The sequence below is a fragment of the Gossypium hirsutum genome, chromosome D07 (genome assembly GCF_007990345.1).
Source record: "Gossypium hirsutum isolate 1008001.06 chromosome D07, Gossypium_hirsutum_v2.1, whole genome shotgun sequence".
NCBI classification, from domain to species: domain Eukaryota; kingdom Viridiplantae; phylum Streptophyta; class Magnoliopsida; order Malvales; family Malvaceae; genus Gossypium; species Gossypium hirsutum.
Genome location: NC_053443.1, coordinates 3,016,615 through 3,022,614, shown reverse-complemented (window position 1 = coordinate 3,022,614; position 6,000 = coordinate 3,016,615).

Here is a 6,000-nt window from a genome sequence, read left to right as displayed (position 1 = left end):
GATAGTGATGTCATCCATAGATTATCTTATATTACTCAAATTTCGTAAATGTCTTGTTTGCTATTTATTGCATTTGGAGATGTGATTCTTTTTCACTTGGTGTGGGAAAAACCCAAAGAGATTTTGAACGTGGCTTAGTGAAGCTCTACTATTAGGCTGAGTTAGGCGTCAATACTTGAAATGTTTTGCAAAATAAGATATATATGTTCCATTAGCTTTGCAGTTCAAGTTTATTTTAGGGCTGGGACTATATAATTGTGTACTTTTTGTTTCCTAGATGCTGGAAAATGGAAATGCCATAAAATGCCATTGTTTCTTACCGGATCTAATAGGAATGAAAATGTAATCATAGGAATGCATCGTAAGGGATGTTATCTAGAATATATTCTTGCATGCTTTGTTTTGGCCAATGGTCAAATCTCTCCAGCTTCTGATTTTCTTTTGTTTTGGTCAATTACTGATTCAATCGGCATGTTAATCTTGACAAAAATAAACTTTCGCTATAGATGCTAGAGAAAGCCCTTTGCTCTTTACCCCGTTTATTCAAGCCTAAATGCCATATGTTTGACGCATTACTTGCATCTGAAGCAAATAAAATCCTGATACCCTTGCTAGCTTTTGGGGCGTTTACAGCAGCATTCCTTTAAACGTGTGGTAGGCATAAAAGGGCCCCCAACTCATTCAGCCACGAAGGAATTGTTGATATTGTAAACTCTAAATAACGTTGAAGAACCCATTTTATTTGCGACATACAAGGCATTTCTTGTTATAATTTATAATCCATGAGGCAACAATCTGGCGAAGTTTAGTCCTTTGTTCCCCATTTTTTATAGTTCTCTCTCTTGTATTTGGTGCGGTTATGGCCTAATGGGAATCTGAGGATGGCAATTTGAGGGTTCAAAGTAAAACTGGTAATGTACTTAATGAGAAATATTTATACAGAAAGCCGTAACAAAATGAGTTGGTGTTAGTCTCTAGCTCTTCCCAAATTCGGCTTCGACCACTGGAGCTCCCCTTGCAAAATTACCACTATGTTTTACCCTTTGAAAAAAAGGAAAATGAACTATTTTCTCAAAATTAGTCGACTACATTATTCGTCAAAGACTCTCACTATACAAGTGAATGTAATTGCTCGTGTGAAAATGCCAAAAGAAATCCGTCAAAATATTGATTGGATGATTAGAAGCTTAACACCTTCACTCGGACTTGGAAGAGTATTTTCACAGGAAGAGATGTTTGTAAACAAGGAATCGATGTACAGTTTGGGATGGAAAACGATACAAGATCACTGAAGTTGAGTAGCAACTCACCTTTAAACCTGTCATAACTAACCATAATACTTGATTTGTAGCCCAATATATGAATCAGTGCCCATCTAGTTGCAGCATGACAACAACTCTTCAAGAGTTGTATGGTTTGGATTTACATTAAGTACTGACAGGTTCCAACCAGAAGATCTAAAGTCTGGACACAAATATGGTTATTGCTGAACAACATTAAGAGGAAGCAAAGTCCTTTTACACTATTGTTTGTAGAAAATAGCAGATTACTCAATGAAATTTTATGAAGATCTATATTGATTACAAGAAGGTTCTACACCACCAGAAAACAAAATATTGTTGATGCCTACGGGTGGATCATAGAATCGCTCCAGCCTTTAACTTGCTTGGAGTCCCACCTTTGCATTATGATATGCACCAAGACTGACTTCTCTTTAAACATGTTTGAATTGTAAAGACCAATCTCGTTTACTAAACAGTAATATGTTTCTGATCAAAGCCGAGGTGTTATATGTTGTTTGTTCCCTCAATGATTAAACCAGTTGCTCATTTACTATCATTTTTTACTATCAATTGTTGAACTCCCAATTCCCATGCCATTACCAATCCATCTAGTATAGCCCATAGCTTAGTCTGAAGAATAGAGTCGATCTTAATATTACCACAATAACCCAGTTTCCAGCAGCTTCGGTTACCTCGAAATATCCTCTAGTGTCACGGGCTGTAGTTCAAAGTCCGTGACCATCGTACCAAATGCATTCGATGGAGGTATATTATGTAGATGGGGATTATTTGGCCCGCAAGAACTAGCCCGATTCAGTAACCTATTGGAGAAGCCTGGTTGGCCCGATAATGAAGATATGACAACTTAGACTATTTTGGTAACTAATCTTAAAAGATTGATAGAATCATATCTTGTAAATATTAGATTACATTTGATATGGGCATATCTTGTAAATCCCATGATTTAAGGGATATAGTTAATCTTGTCTGTAGATGCAAATGTATCTTGACCGTTGGTTTTAAGGGAGCTCAACTATAAATAGAAAACATCTCCCTCATTTGTACTCACTCCATTCATTGTTTCATTATTCTTTATGAATAAGAAAATATAAAGAGGATTTACTCAAACACCTTGTATGCGTTCTTTTTGTTGTTATTTTGTTGCTACTTTTGGCATAAATCACTTCTGCTATACAAATTGGTGCATTAGAGGAGTTCTTAAGGAATCCTTACTTGATTAAAGGCTGACTTAGGCGAGTTTGGACGAACGGATCGTCTAAGGCCACATGGATCACGAGACGAAAGATCTAGCCTTGTGGCAAGTGGTATCCAAGCTATTGGTTTGAAGGCACTGTTGAGATGTCGAAAGAAGAGTTCGAACAAAGGTGGGCCAAAAAGTCTTTGAGGGAGATGTTGTCGACTGTTGAGGAATGCGTGGGTAAACTTGATGAGTCCATGGAGGACGCGAAAGAGTCAGAAAATGCGCTTGGGAAAAGCATAGGTGACCATGTATCTCACTTTCAATAGGGATAGTGTGCAATAGTTGCTAGATTCTCAAAGGAAGAAGTTGACGGAGAGAAATAATGCTCTCGAGGCCATGGTGATGGCTTTAAAGGAGGAAACAATTGTCACGACGATGGCTTTGAGCACAAGAATAGATGAGCTCGAGGGAAAGCTGACCTTGTACCGAGTAGCCGGGGGGAAATGAATGTCAAGTGCAGTACTTAGTTGCGAGGATGTCCCGAAGCCGAAAAAGTTTATGGGGACATGTTCTGCACGCGATGTGGACAATTTCTTGTGGATGATGGAAAACTACTTTAATGCAAAAGGCATCGTGGATGATGTGGTTAAGGTAAACACTGCTTCAATGTTTCTTACTAATATTGCACTTTTATGGTGGTGAGGTAGAACTACAGATAAAAGGCAATGTGAGATTGGGACGTGACAAGAGTTCCAATGTGAGTTGAAGGGGCAGTTTTACCCAGAGTTTGTCGAGAAAGAAGCTCGGGCAAAGTTGCAAGGGGTAAAGCAACGGGGCACAGTGGGGAAGTATGTTCGAGAGTTTAAGGAACTCATGTTCTAAGTTTCAGATATGACCGAGAAAGAAGCACTACTTACTTTTCAAAATAAATTGAAGCTGTGGGTCAGACAGGAGGTGGAACAAAGAGGTGTCCAAAAACTGTCGGAAGCCATAACAGTAGTAGAATTCGTGGTCAAGCTTGGTTTAGGGAAAGACAAGCTTGAGTGTTCCAAGTCCGATGAAATGGGCATATGTGAAAAAGATCACAAGGAAGATGTTGTTGATGGCAATGGCAACGACGACAATGGTGGTAAAGGGAAACCACGAGTTGGGAAGAAGAAACCCTATAGGAAAATGGACAAGGTGAAATGCTTTCTCTGCGACGGTCCACACATGTTGAAGAAATGTCTGAAGAAATTCACGCTTAACGAGAAGCCGGTGGGTAAGGTCTTGGGACTTGGTTCGAGCGCAAGGGGTGTCGAAGCCAAGGAGGTCGAAAGCGAAAAAAAGCCAGTGGAGTACTTACGTCATGGCCCGCATAGGTTGCGGAAGTGTTTGAAGAAGTCTGTCATCGAAGGGGATGATGGATCAAATAAGGAGCCCAAGAATCTTGGTTCGAGCAAGGGAAAAGTTGAAACCAAGAGGGTAACGAGGAGAAAAAAGAAGCGAGTAAAGTTCTTCTTGTGCCGTGGTCTGCATGAGTTGCGGAACTGTCCAAAACAAGTCGTAGTCAAAAGAAAGGCAACTTCTGAGCTTGGTGAGTCATCGGAGGGGCTTCTACCCAAGGAAGAAGTTAGTTTGTCATCGAACTTAGAGGAAAAAATTGTGATGAAAATAGTGAAGCTAGGACCATTGAGGCTCAATTCGAGAGAAGCGTTGGAGTTGGCTGAGTCATCGACAAGGCTTCCACCTATGGGAGAGGTGGGTAGTGTATCAGACTTCAAGGAAAACGAAGTGATGCAAGTTGGACAGTTGACCAGAGTAAATGCAACAAGTAAGACGATTCGAGTTAAGAAGCGACGTAAACCGAGGCATAAGTCCCGAAGGAAGGGAAAAGCTAAGGCGTCAAGACGAGACCGAGGCGAATCAAGTTAATGCCTTCCAAAAGTCACAACGAGGATGTTGTGAGAATGGGTGGGGGAGAATGTTACGGGTCGTAGTTCAGAGTCCGTGACCATCACACCAAATGCATCCGATGGAGGTCTATTATGTAGATGGGGATCATTTGGCTTGCAAGAACTTGCCCGATTTGGTAACCTGTTGGAGAAGCCTGGTTGACCCGATAATGAAGATATGACAACTTAGGCTATTTTGGTAACTAATCTTAGAAGATTGATAGAATCATATCTTGTAAAGATTAGATTAGATTAGATTTGATATGGCATAGCTTGTAAATCTCATGAATTAAGGGATATAGTTAATCTCTTCCGTCGATGCAATTGTATCTTGACCATCGGTTTTTGGGGAGCTCAACTATAAATAGAGAGCCTCCCCTTCATTTGTACTCACTCCATGCATTGTTTCATTATCTTTGTGAATAAAAGAATATAGAGAGCATTTACTCAAACACATTGTGTGCGTTCTTTCTGTTGTTCTTTTGTTGTCTTTTGGCATAAATCACTTCCGCTATACAAATTGGTGTATTGGAGGAGTTCTTAAGGAATCCTCACTTGAGTAAAGGCTGACTTAGGCGAGTTTGGACGAACGGATCGCCTAAAGCCACACGGATCGCAAGATGAAAGATCTAGCCCCCTGACATTAGTGGCAACTTTAAAATCATCCATTGTACAAGCACCATCAGTATTTGATTTCCACCATCCCTTGTGTGGTACTTTCAATTTTACTCTTGATTGTTTTTGCTCCCTAGCCTTAATGTAAGCTTCCATAGCAACTTTAGCAATTGCATATCCTTTCCTCACTAGTGCTTCAGAATCAAAAGGCTCACCTTTGAATACAATCAGATTTTGACTTCTCTATATGAGTCAACACAACACGCCAAAGAGAAAGCTCAATGGTATCCTATCAATATTTTGAACCTGATCATCCTATAAATTATCGAGCAACCAAGTTTTAAGCGGTAAGTTGTTGAAGTTTTACAATCTATCAGTTGTTACAATCCTTCCCTAGATAATCGGTGAACCATGGTAGTCTTAGATTGTTGGGACCTTCCATATATTTGGCATGTGCCTTCATTCACCATGCTACATTGACATCTTTCGCTATTGGTAAGCAATTTATCATTTAAAAGAAGCCAAAGAAATTATTGAATTCTTTGTTGTCCTTTCTAATTTCAGATTACTATCCATGTATCATCTTTTTTATCTGGTTTCTCTTTAATGAGATGTCTAAAAGCATCAGCCACCAAGAGATTGCCGAGTTTTGACCAACTCCAAGTGAGTCGATCTGGACCTGCAAGATTAAAAGGAGGATAAGTCCCTCAATGTTACGGTACTGAGTTACGGGTTGAGTCACCAAATAATTTGTAGGAAAATCGTTTCTCTGTGAGGCTTTTCCCCTTGTTTTGATTTCTTTCGCGCAAATCTATAATGAACAAATGGAATTCGTCGAATGTAATCGTTAAGAGAGTCTAATAAGCTTATAAGCTAAATAAATCAACTCTTAAATAGAGGTTGCATAAATTTACTTGTTTGAATAAAAGAACTTATAAGCTAAATAAATAAGCTCCTAATATCTTTT